Below are 13,815 nucleotides of genomic sequence, written 5' to 3' on the forward strand. Positions count from 1 at the left end.
TCAGTGATTTCAGGGGGAGGAGGAAAAGGTCCTTAATTTGTTAAAGTGTGGCAAGTGCTCTATATGCTAAGTATTTTTGTTGTTTTTAAAGGGGAAGTTGGTGAACAGGCACACTAGAGCCACACAAAGCAGCCTCTACAGACCAAAGAATGTTGCTCCAAAAATAAGTCTCATATCACACTTGTCAGGCAGGTTAGTATCATCAAACTCATTTTACAGATTGGTAAAATGAGCCAGAAAGAGTTAATCTGTTATGTAATTCCCAAACTGAGAGGGGGCTGAAAATTTTTCACTGAATAGTTTTTCATTTAAAAAATGCAGTTTTGTCAGAAATCAAAATGTTTTGCAGGAACATGTTAATTTTCAACAAAATATGATAGGAAAATGTCAGAACAAATCATTTAGACTTTTGTTCTGAAACATCAAAATATTTAGTTTCAATAAGGTTTCAATAATGTTGTGTTCAACTATTGTTTTCATATAGTTTAGATTTTTATACATTAAAATATTAATTTTAATAAGCTAGCTATACACACATTTAATATGTATCATAATTAATATTTTACTGTAGTAAAAAGGCCTAAATGAAATTAATTGAAACCATAATCAAGACATAACATTTCAGATTTATTGAGATACGATTTTACTTTATCCAAATGAAATATTTTTACTTTTTTTAAATGAAACAATTTGATATCTAAACAAAACATTTAGATGGTCCCAAATCAATTTTTTATTTCATTTTGCAAGAAGTTTCAAAATTTTGGCTTTTCATTCCAGTTTCAAACAATCCCCTCCAAAGCGTCAGAATTCCCTGCAGAATGGAAACACTTGTTCCTGACCAATTCCCCTCTTAAATTCTGCTGAGTTACAACAGGGATGAATTAGGCCCAGAAAGGTTATTCACTTACTCAAGGTCACACATGGAGTTCTTGACAGAGCCAAGAGTCGTGCCTTCCAGTCCAATGTAATTACAGTTAGCCCATTCCACTTCTGATGCATTCTCTTCTTCTATTCTGCATAATGAAAAGATCTGATTCATTTTATTAATATGAGTCAGCTTGAAGGTTATTATAAGCAGGAGGGAGACTTCCACCTATAAAACAACTACTTGGCACAGACTCTCACATCTAATTTATAGAACACAATAGCCAACCATCTTCTCCTTTTCAAATTATTTTCCTTCTTCTTGGTATTACCTCTATGTTTTCCCTCCAGTGTTATAATGTACATTAAATTTAAATGTCATGTTAAATATTTACTTACAGTATTAGCATAAACAATAATTATTCAGTCCATTCACTACAATAATCAATCTTCTATTGGGTCAGTCAATACACTTCATGGAGAACTTAATGACCTAACATGGATCTTAAAGTGCCCTTTTGGACACTAGCCAATCATTTTGTGACTTTATTATTCCAATGTATCACCCTGAATTACACCATAATACTTTGTGATCTGAATTATTCCAGTGGATTAGGAAAAGGTGCATATGTCAGATAAGGTTTTGTCAGTAAAATTCAGGGCTATACAGAAATTAGTCAGCTCCAGCAGGATAGAGTGGCAAAACTGAGTTTTTGCAGCTTTCTTGTACTAGGATGTGTTGGGGCCAAGTGTGTGTGTGTGTGTGTGTGTGTGCTTGCAGGAGCCAGATGCTGAATCTGATTTTTTTTGTATGTGTGGCACGGTTGCACGGGGGTGAAGTAGGGTCAAGAGTTATAAGGGACAGCAAGGGTGGCAATCTTCTCTATTGAGGCAGTAGAAGATGGGGCACTGCAACCAAAAACTAGCTACGTCCAGGAAGATTCAGCGGCAGGATCTGGATCCAGCTGCAGCAATAGGACTGGAGTTTTCTGATGTCAAAGGAGTGTCTACATCTACACTTGTTCCATTATTAAAGGGGGACAATTAGGAAGGTGGGGCCGCAACATTGGCCAGGTCTACCAATCGTTTACCTAGGTCCTGAAAAGCCAAAGTTAAAATATCCCAACCTTGTCCTGGAAAAACTCAGCTGGAATGTTGTGTAAGGTGAAAACGTCTGGGATTTAAACCGAAAACAAAGTTACAAGACAAACTGCGGCCAGTGCGTCGCACTAAAGGAAGGGGCTGGTCCGCCGAGGAAACACGCTGCGCAGGGCCTCGCGTGGGGACTCTGCATCCCCGCACGCTGCCGCTGCTGCAAGGAGCCGATGCTCCCTGGGGCAGGGAACCAGGGCGAAGGCGCGCTGGGGGCTCGTCCCTCAACCGCGGGACGGGCGGGGGGAGAGCGAGCGGGCCGGAGGGCGGAGTCTCCGCGGGCCGCGGCTCCGGGTGCCCATCACAGCGCAGTCCCAGCCCCGCGCCCAATAGCCGGGCCGCTGGGCGCTGAGTGACGCGGCCGAGCAGCAGGTCCCGCCCGGGGGCGTGTTGCTCGGAGTCGCAGGCAGATGGGGTGAAGCGCAGCTGAGGTTTGTGGCGGGGCGGGGTGGGTGCAGCTTTCCTCCTCCTGCTGCTGCTCGGGGCTACCGGGACACTCGCAGGCACCTCGGAGCGCCGCGGGGAGGCTGCTGCGGCCCGTTCCGCCGGCTCCGGATGGCGTAGCCGGGCTGCAGCCCTGACGCGCAGGGAAAGTTGTTGCCCGTTTCTTCCGAAGTTGCTCCTGGCGGGGGGTGTCGCGGTTTGACAGAGCCGCGGCTGAGAGGTAGGTCTGGGGAAGCCGCGGCCCCAGCAGCAGCCTGGGGAGCAGCGCAGGGGTCCCCCGGGGCGGTGGAAAGGAGGGTGGGAGGGCTTTGAAGAGTTTGCAGGCTGTGGGGGATGCTTGTTTGGCAGCCCGCCTCCCTGCTGCGTATGTTTGCAGCGTTTGGGCTGCTTGCCGCTTTTCCTGACTCTGCTGCTGCCCTGTGAGCAGCTGAGATCGCGCCCGAGAGCCGGGCTCTAGCGGGGTGTGCTTGCGCTTACATGCGGCCAGCCTTTGGAGTGGGGAGCACGTTCCTTCCTCCGGGCCCGGGGACTGGTGTGTCCGGGGTGAGAGCGTTCCGAGCTGCCCGGAGGGGAATCCTGCTGCCGAGGGATCGCCCTTGGGATGCCCTGCTCGGCATCTTCCCAAGGGAAGAGGAAGTAACGCGGCGTGTAGTCCTGCGGGGATCACCGCAAGTGCCGTGCCTCTCACATCTGTCCGCCTCCCTTGGATGGTGGTGGCTCGGCACTTGGGCTGGAGCCTGCCAGAATGTGAATGTGGGTTGAGTAACAGGGCCCCAGTCCCCCCCGTTACACCCCTGTCACGCTATTGGCTGACTTTCCCAAAGTAGAACTTGACGGCGTTTGATTGCATGGGAATAATTAACGGCAGAATTCTGTCCTTTGACATTTGAGTTGGCCCTCTGACATTTTCTGTGTAGGCTGTGAACTCAGGAGAATTTGGTCTTCTGTTACATTCTTTGCTATTGTGCAAACATTACTATTATTATTGGCTTGATTGGTTGACCACGACTGTATTTGATTCTTCAGAACCTTGTCATTCTTGATAGGTTTAGATTTTAAATAACAAAAAAATCTCTTTTAAGCTGTAGGGGCTGAATTCTCACACTGGTGCAGCCTGTTGATTTTTAATGGGATGTCACCAATTGAAGTGAGGAAATCAGGTGCCTCAACACTTATTTAGCACAAATTTGGGTCTTGTAGTTTGGTAGCAGGTATTTTTTTTTTAATCTGGGATTTGCTTACACTTCTGTGAGTAATTTAGTGACTATGGGAAAGCTCTTAACTTTTTTGTATCTCTATTATCCTCATTTTACCTATGGGAAGAGAATGTCCACCACATGGGTGGATATGAATCAATTAATTTAATGTTTGTAAAGACTCATAAAGATCCTGTAGAAGGGGGAATGCTGGAGGTGCAAAACATTGCATATAAAAATACTGGAAGAACTACGGGGCAGGCAGTTTTCTTAATAAAGGCTACTTGTGTTTTAATGCAAATTATTTTGTTTTTTTCAGACCCATATGTTCAAGAAAGCTACAGAAATTATAGTAAATTAGTGACTCTGTATACAGACATCAAGTCAAATTCACTACTGATAGAAACCTGCACAACTTCATCATGCCAGCAGTGAATTTGGCTTATGAACTTTCTAGTGTAGTATTGCAGTGTATAATTTCGCAATGTTTAGTGTGTTGGAAGATACTACTGGTATTTGTTCTATGTTATTTTGATAGAATTTCATTGATCTGCCACAGAAAGAGAGAGCTTTTTGATTGTTGACACATTGGATTTACTGCTGCATATTTATAGTGAAAGTGCTGCAATTCAGTAACTCCAGGTTTCTAAGTATTTAATACTTCTGTAAATAATAATCAAAGTAATGTGTGCAATTAAAGGAGAGTTAAATACAAGTAAAAAGTTATTGGACCTTTCACAATTTCAACTTCACATATAGTTGCAAAGTTATGCCACTTGAAACTGAGCAACATTGAGGGAGGTTGTAGTTGTTTTAAAAATAGCAAAAATCCTGCCTGGGTTGTTAAATAGAAGGGGTGTTTCAAGCATTAGTTGAGGCATATATGTGTGCACAGTGCTTTCCCTCCTTTCTGTCCTTGTGTTTATTTTCCATGGTGAACTCCATTATATTGATCAAAATGACATAATTTCTCAATTACATTAATTCTAGAAATCATGATTATTAATTCACTTTAACTTTACTGTGCATCATTTTGATCTCCTATAGATGTCAATCAATGTAATTTAGCTTTATTAGGAAATAATTTGGTATGACTCCTGTTTCTTGCATGCAGATAGTCATTGTAATCTGGGTTTGATAAAACGAAAACAGTTTGATTTTTTTCCCCCTCCTACTCAAAAATAAATTGTCCTGTCACCTCTGTGTGAACATATTATTTATCTTTCTGGCTGGGGCTGAGGTTTGGATGTGAGGCAAGCTGACGGAACTCAAACTAGATAAGATCATGAAAATGCTAATTGACTCTGTAAATAGTAGGAGAAATGGTGGCGATGACAATAGGCTCCCTTGATTGAGGAAGTGTGTCCACGTTTTGTTACTAATGTCCACAGCCTCAGGGTCTGATTAGAACCTAAGATGCTTTGGAAGGTTTGGATAGCACTTCTTGAAAAGAACACCTTACACCAGTGTTCCTACACTATATACTGACTTCTAGATGCTGGTTGGTTTTAACCACAGCTGTATAGAAAACTTAGCAAAATATTCTCAGTCATGGACAAAAATAGATTCTTTAGAACAACTTTGATTTAACCTATAAAGTGGTAAGATGGTTTGGATCCTGGCTACTAGAGAGATTGATTCTGTTGAAATCAGCTGAGGTATATGAGCTAAAAACTCCTTGGTTTAATCCAGAGGGGGTTGGAGGTATATTGTTTCTTTCAGTGAAGGTTTTGTAGTGCCAGGAACTGGACTTGATGACCTCTTGAGTTCCCTTCCAGCACTACAGTTCTGTGATTTCAGTTCTGGAACTTGCTTCCTTCAGTTGTTTGCTCAAGCCCAAGTTTGCTAAACTTGAGGTCACAATTCAGAGTTTTTCTCTGACTTTTTCTGAAAAAGTGGGGTTTAATGGGTGATGGGAGAGTCCTAGTTTGGGAAGGGATTCATGTTGGGCACTTGTGCTAATAGATGTATTTTATTATTAGCTTTTGGACATGTATCCTGAGCTTCAGATAGTCAGATTATGTGAATAAAAATGTTTCTGAGATGATCATGGCTTCTTTTAACAAACATAACTTCAGCTTCCTAGGAACATAAGGCCTTTCATAGTGATCAGACCGTGGTCCATCTTGCCCAGTATCCTGTCTCTGATAGTGGCCCGTAGCAGAGCTTCAGGGAGCCCTCTTCCTTAGTCCATCTATTTTCTTAGATGTACAACCCTAATCTTTTTTTCCTTTTCTATTTCCTTGTCCTTCCAAACATCTTTTTAAAACCAGTATTATTAAGTGATACCCAGCTCTGAAGAATAGTGTTTGTAAGTTAATTGCAAAACCAGCAGGGGGAACACCAAACACTGTATTCATGTATGCTCTTCTAACTAATTGCCATTAGTTAAATTTGGGGACTGTACTCTATAGTGTTTCTTAAAGGTGAACTGTAGTTCACATGATAAAATTGCAGGGTTTTGACACTAAAGCACTTCAGCTTCTTGTGCTTTTCTATCACTGTGGACTAAATTCAGCCTTGGTATAGCTAGCATGTTGACCACTGATTTGAATGAGAGTTATGCTTCTATAAGTTGTGCCAGAGTTGAATTTAGTCCAAATTCTAAGGCTTACTTAAGACACAAGTGAAAATGCTCCTTAAAAATGTTTGAAAGTTAGCATTCAGACATTGACAATTGAGAGAGCTTTTATAATAAATTATTAAATGCATTCCCTAGACAATGGTATGAACATACTTTTTCAGTAGGAGAGCTAGAATTGTCAGGATTTCCATCATAAGTCACCAAGGAATTGTAGCTCCCTCAGAACCATTCCTTCTGTTTAAGATTGCCATAAGATTCTTGCTACAGAAGGGAGTATTTTTAGATACAGAAGTTCTCCCTCTCGTATTTAAAGAGATTGTTAATGTCCTTGATCCATTGTTTGCTTGTTTTATCAAAGGTCATCTAACTCTCAACGTGGATCAGAAATTATTTTCAATTTTGATTTGTACTGCTTGTTGGTTTCTTCTGTGCCATGAACACTGAAGTACTTACTAAAGTAAGGTGGTCGTATGTATGCTACAATCCTCCTTTACTACTTATCAGAATGGGTTAGTGAAACTCGGTGCAGCCAGCTGGCAAAGACTTGGAGTAAAACCTGAAATCAAATTACTAGAGCTTTTTAAAATATTTTTCTAGTACTTTATAATATTGTATTTGATGATTTGATAGCCTAAATATTTACTTGGCAATCTTAAATGAATTATCTAGTTGCATACAACTTGTCCAGAGTATTAAAAAAAAATTCTGTGGGATGCAGGTTAGAAATATCTTTTTATATTGACCTTTAATTCTAAAAGATGTATGTATATAATAAATATGGGATTATTTCTTCCATCGCTCTAATAGGCATGAGGATTAATAAACGTACATAGCTTTTAACAACTTTAGTAGTATATTTATAACTAAGCATACCTTAGTTCACTAAGAAATAGTAAAGTGGTAATTGTTTTTATTCCATAACCATGGAGCACCACTGGCTGTCATCCAATACAGTGCTTCTCAAACTTACTTGATCGCGCCCCCTTCTTTGTGTCTGAAGTAGTTTACGCCCTCTCCCCCGTCCCACAATTACATATACCTATAAAGAAAAACCAACATGCAACTCTCACTAAATATGAAAAGCAGCAAGGCATTGATTGAAAGAGAGCCCACGATCCACTGTAATAAGAGCAAAAGCAAACCTGCCCTAGTGATCGATGCTTACAGTTAAACATGCACACCGCATTGTGGTGAATGGATTAAAGTACAGATGGCAACGATTTTGTATAGTGCTATGCCAGCTTAACAGAAATCCATCCAAATGCACAGCACCATCTCTAGTCCTATGCACAGGGCCAACTGAGGACCTGATCTATCTGGAGGGATCAGCTTGGCTAGTTGTTCATGATGGTGGGTAAAATGTGCGCAGTACGTTTTTTTGCCTAAAGCTTCTTATGCCCTCCTCAGAATACACTCTGTGCCCCCAGGGGGGGCCTGCCCCCCAGTTTGAGAACCTCTGGTCCAGCAGAGCAGCACTGTGACAGCAGCAATTAACTCTGTTCATTGCCAAAGTGAAACAAATGAACCCAATTCTGGAAGTCCTTTGGGGGATGGATTTTGGATGGTTTCTTGGTCTCTTTCCATCCCAGAATTTCTTATTTTCTCTCTGGTGAAATGAGTAAAGTTCTTAATTCATTTGTTATTGTAAGCAGAGTTCTTACATCTTGCTGTATGCAAACTCTCTGATTTGTAAAGTTCTGCAGAGCAGGCTCTTACAGTCCTGTGAGAGAAACTTTAAATTCATGACAGCATTTATAATGAAATAACTGTTTGGTTTTTTTTCTTGGGGAAACTATACATGTCAGTATTCTTCACATATGCATTGTCACATACTATTTCTAAATTAATTGTTTCGGATTTCTTTTTGCCATTGCCGAAATTCATTCACTGCAATAAAAGTACTTCTTAACAGTAAGTGTCTAACTTAAGCAATACAAAAACTAACTTGGGTCACCTATATTATTGGATCAATGTCAAAGGATTTGGGGGAAAAGTTGACTGAGGGGGCTCCATTTTAAATGGGTGCCTCTGTGACTTTGAAAAAGATCTATTTAGATTCCAGGAGAATGGCTTATCTAAGCCCTTGTCTACACTAGCACTTATGCTGGCAAAACTTACGTCACACACTCCTGAGCGACATAAGTTTTGCTGGCATTGGCGCTTGTGGAGACCGCACTATGTAATCAGGAGAGTGTCTCCCACCGACATAGCTACCGCCGCTCGTTTAGGTGGTTTTATTATGTCCGTGGGCAAGCTCTCTTCCGTCAACGTAATGCGGCTACACAAGCTCTCTCACAGTGACAGCACAGCTGTACTGACACAGCTGTGCTGCTGTAAATTTAGGACTCACATACATAGGTTGTTTTTCTGTAGGCAAAGAGAGTGAGGGCTGCAAGCTGTAAAGTAATTTTTATGATGGTGAGGAAAAGATGGAAATTCACTTAAGGCTTATACTGTATTTTCTCCTGCATGCATATACCTTTCCAGTTGAAATCAGTGGGGTCTTTGGGTTCATCAAGGGAAATTAAAGACTTCTGTAGTGTCCAACATTCTTACCACGTAGTATATGTTTGCTAAAAATTAGGGTTTTCTTGTTAAGAGCCAGGGAGGTAGATTAGGGGACTAAGGGTTTATCTACACTTGAAAGATGTTCCGGTTAACTGGAGTTATTTTGTGATAAGAGGCCTTACATCCTCATGCCAAAGTTCTTGTTGTGAATCATCTGGTGTTTTAACCCAGATAATAAACTCACTTGGGAAGCAGGTTTACTAAATTGAGATGAATTTACCAGCACCTCAGAGGTATGGCTGCATCCTCATCCTGAAATAGTTGTTTTGCATTTGGCATTCCTCTTTCTGGTATTTTATGCTGCATTGCTCGCTACCTGGATTGGCCTGTCTGTTTTACCTGGGTGCTCTGTATTGCTCCTGGGTCATCTTGACCAGATGTTACTTCTCCATTAAAATGTTGTCCACATCCAGACAAGGCCCTTTGTGATTGCAGCTTATGGCATTTTCGTATATATGAAGTCAAAACCTGATTATCCAGCAGCCATGCCCTATGCTTCTCATGGTCCCGTTGTAAGAAAGTTAAGGACTAGAATAAGGTCTCTGGAAGAGCTTGTGTGGTCTGCAGCTATTATGATTAGTGGACCATATTTTTGACAGAGATGCCACCACTAAATCATAGCATATTGGGGATTCCATTGGGGATGCTCTTGCAGATCCAGAGAGGATTTATCCTAAAATTAGGATTTCATCAACCCACTGAATCCCAAGGCAGACAGTGCCAGAGACCCAAAAGACCTCCTCCCAAAAAACACAGAGAACCAACCTGAATCTCAGGTGGATACCCAACTTGGGGAGGAGACCTCTTCCAGTAAGTATGATGTGCTATATTACAATACAATTGTACAGGGGGATTTAAACAACTTAGTTCAGGATGCTGTCAGGTTGTTGTCATGTTGGGTTAGCCTCCCTCCACTTCCTCGACTTTTAATCTCCACGTCTGATGTTCAAAATGGGGGCTGCACCAGAGAGTTTAAAAACTCTGTACTATTTATTTCTCTGAAACATATATTCAAGCACAAGACTGAGTGGTGGTTGTATCAGGTCTCACCTCCACAGCCCTTACCATGCTGCTTATTGCTTCAGCTCTCTACTGTCAACAGCTCTCTTCCTCTCTCCTCCCCTCCCCCGGCCCCTATTCAAGAGGACAGCACCATGTGGGTTAAAAATGAGAGATTGAAAGGAAGGCACATTTCTTGTAGTGGCAGATACAGGAAAGAAAAAGTGCTACGAACACTTTTTTCTGACTTCCAATTTTATTAATGCCTTCCTTCAAATTTGCATTCTTCTGAGGTTAATCGTCCAACTCACATTACACAGACATTGCAAAAAGTAAAGGGATTTTAAGGCATTCATGCATACCCCTCTTTGGGCTACTGAGGAATTGTATTTGTTTTGCAATTCACTTTGTAATGATCTTTGGGTGTTAAAAAGAGAATGATTGTGCTCTGTTTTGGCATTCTGACTGCATGGCAATGCAGTTCTCTCTGCACTACCTGTATAGCTTGTGGTTCCTTTCCACTTCTGCATCAGCTCTCGGCGCACAATCCTGGCAAGTAGTAACACCGCATGTCTTCCTGGTTTGCACATTGTCTTTTTGAACAAAATCCTTTTCTGTCTTTTGGGAACACACCCCAGGGTAACATCCTCCAAGTTAAAAACAGCCTGCTGAGGTGCAGATGCAGTTACTAGCCTGCTTCTGCTGCTCTTCCCCTCTCCCCAAACTCAATCCTCAGCCCTCCAGCAGCCTCTAAAGGTACACATGCGACTAATGGTCTCTCTGCCGGCCCTTCTTCCTCTTCTTCCCTCCTCCCGCCACTGGCAGCCTGCAGAGGTGCACGTGCAATTATTAACCTTCACTTCAGGTGTCCCAACCCATCCTCCGACCATCCCTCATCGCTACAAGCCCAGGGGTCCTACACAAACATGGAAGAATGTTTGAAAACATCTTACCATCTCCAAGCTCACTGAAGACTGGGAAGAGTCTTTGGGAAAGTGATTCCAAAATCAGGAAAAAGCCATGTTTTATCACTGATTGCATAGAGAATACAGTTTGGACAATCACTCTTCTCCTTCTCCCCCCCCCCCCCATCTTTTCCTCCATGGCACCTAAAACCTTGGCATGACCACAGACAGGGGTACTATGAGTGAGTGAACACCTAACCAATCTATGCCTTAAGAGAAAGAGGACAAGGGATGACATGTTTGCCAACCTCATGCCTGCATCCCAGTGGGGCAGGGGAGGGGAAGACAGAGGAGTAGAGGGAAGGTTTCCTTAGGCATGATACAGAAGAGAAAAAGGATAGGGCATTGGCTAGTACTTTACAGGCACAGTTGCTGAGGATGATGGAGAGGCAAAGAACCCTAGGGGAGAACATAGTGACATTATACTGAAGAACATGACTCTAACCTGCCTGTGTTCTGCAGGCCTGCCCCTCTGAGAACTCTGTATGCCAGGATAGGCCCTTCATTTCAACTCCAAGGAACGGACCGTTTCCTCAAAATTCTATGCTGGGAAGTGGAGCCCTTTTCACTCTCCATCCACAGGACTCAGGCCCTGTTCCATACCCCACGATGCAGCGAACATTTCTCACATCCTCCCCCAAAACGTACACAAATCTGTGACCTCAAAAGCACAAATTGCAATGCATGCTGAACTTTTTATTTTTTTTAATCTTTTGCACTGGGTTTAACTTTTTGCCATTGTTATGTATGTTCAGTGATATTTTTTTACTATAACAGTGTTCAGCTTGGTGTGGTGTTTATTTATTGAAAAAGGCATGACGTTTAAAAATTTCATGAGCCTGGCACAATAAGTAAAATATCTACCTGCACTGTACAAGACACCCCTGAAGAATAACCTCCCCACGTGAAGCTTGTTAAAATCCTTGTACCACTACACAAAGCTTAATATCTGTGCATGATAAAATCACGATAAATGCCATACACAAAAGTACAGACATTGTTCACAAGTTTGCCTAAGCTTCAGAATAGGAGCGTAATGCATCTGTGATTGTATCCATGACTAGTAGCAGCATTTCATAGAGGTCACCTCTTTGGCTGTTCAAAATGTTCAGCAAATCTGACCACCTCGTCCTCCCATCTTCTGGAAAGACTTTTTCACTTGCTCTGACATATGTTGTGCAAAACACAGCCAGCAGCCATCACACAAGAGAGAGATTGCTCATCAGCCACTAGCCTCAATGTCAGGCACCTTCATCTACCCTTCAGTCTTCCAAATGCACACTCCACCAGCATTCTGCAGATGTCCATAGTTAAATGGGTCCTCTCTGCTGTTCAGGTATCCAGCTTCATGAGTCAGGGAAATGGTAAATTTGGTTCCTCGGAGTGACTGGAAGAATGTCAACATCATCAGTGTCCACAGAGACAAGAGGAGCAAAAATTCCATTTCTCGTTGCAGAAAACAGACCAGAGTTTCTAAAGATCCTAGTATCACGGAGCTTTTCAGCCCAGCCCACGTTAATATTGGTGAGCCTGCCACAGTGATCAGCCAGACCTGGTGCACCGTGGAGAAACAGCTCTTTCTGTTGATGATGAAGTCTGAGGCCTGCTGGGAAGGATAGGAGGGTAAAGAATGGGCACATGAGTCCTTGTAGGGTCCCGATACAATTTGGGAACCCTAGCTATGCAAGTCCATCGCTAGCTTCCTATGCATTGCCAAGCCCTATTATCTGGGGGAACAGCATTTTCTTGATAGGCCACAATTCCATTATAACAGCCGTAATGGTTGATCTGTCAGCATCAAACTGCTTAGCTACTGACTGGTAGCAATTAGAGGGTGGCGAGCTTTCAGATAACAATAGCCATGTGCTTCTTTACATTGAGGGGACCTCTCATATGGTTGTTCCAGGGTTGCAGTTCTGGGGTGAGCTTTGCATAGGTTTCTAAGAATTGTCATCCTGAAGTTCAGCCATCATTTTTGGTCATGCCAGGTCTATGTCAGTATCCTATCTCACCAGTCAGTGCTTGTTGGCTGAGTCCAATAGTAGTGGTTCACAATGTGAATTGAGAAAAATCCCAGAATACACACAGCCTACTGGCAGAGCATTGCACCATGAGATGTCTGCCTAGAATGCTGAGCACTTATTTTGAAACATGTGGTGCTGTATAGATAACTTAACTGGGGATAACAATGCATTGTTGTTGCACTACTCTCACAACAGTTGTTCTAGATCACTTAACATAGGTTAACAAAACCCACAACAACTTTCAAGTGTAGATATGCTCTGAGTGCTTTTGTGTTCCTTAAAGTGGGGTTATATTAGGGATACATTTGTTCCAATGTGCTTGAGAACCATGAGTTTATTGCATTAACAATAGTATTCAAATACTTTGTATTTTAGTTATGACAGATTAGTCAAATTTTGGTTTGATTTATAAAATTGCTATTCTAAGTACTCGCGAAGGCTCCTCTTTGGTATGACAGTTACAGTTGTTCACATTAAAAGGCCAAATCATCTTCCCTGTATGCAGCTTGTACTGTGCTAAGGAAATCTCCAGTAGGGATCAGTTCCTCTTGAGGGCCCAGAGCAATAGTGGAGCAGCTCCACAGTTGCTCTAACATGTTCTTTTTCTCTTACCACCTTCTTGAATAGGGAGATATACCCAGCATATCCAGATAGTCACAGATCCTATTTCCTTGGTTCACCATGAAGATTTCACTAGGGTGCAAAGATCCCCTGCTGAGCCATGCTCCATGGGATGTAGGGTTTTCATACCACTTGTGTAGATTCATAGACTTCTTGTTGTCTTCCTGCCCCGCCCTCCCCTGTCCTTGCACTTATAACTATTTACATGCTATGAGGAGCCTTTTGCAACTCTTATGGATAAATCAGTTTCAGTCGCCTAATGTATGTTTTTTTTAGTCTTCCCTTTTCTTAAAGAAAAATCAAGTGTTTTCACAAGATACAACCAGTTGAATTGAAATATATGGATTGTAAATTCAGAGTGGTATATGCAAGTGATTCACAAGAAATTTGTGTGC

The 13,815-nt window shown here is 42.2% G+C and overlaps 1 protein-coding gene across 5 annotated transcripts in view; it reads left to right on the plus strand.

Moving 5' to 3' along the window:
• Positions 1-2,462: 2,462 nt before the first annotated feature.
• The window catches only part of TGFBR3 (transforming growth factor beta receptor 3), a 164,018-nt gene continuing 152,665 nt past the window's right edge, over positions 2,463-13,815 (plus strand). For all 5 annotated transcript variants that reach the window (XM_067538487.1, XM_067538489.1, XM_067538490.1 and 2 more), the window contains exon 1: positions 2,463-2,683. The gene's annotated coding sequence lies outside the window, so the exon portion shown is untranslated. The remainder of the gene's footprint in view (positions 2,684-13,815) is intronic.

Source organism: Emydura macquarii, unplaced genomic scaffold (assembly GCF_026122565.2).
Source record: "Emydura macquarii macquarii isolate MOO-44397 ecotype Brisbane River unplaced genomic scaffold, CSIRO-AGI_Emac_v2 contig_480, whole genome shotgun sequence".
Classification (NCBI taxonomy): domain Eukaryota; kingdom Metazoa; phylum Chordata; order Testudines; family Chelidae; genus Emydura; species Emydura macquarii.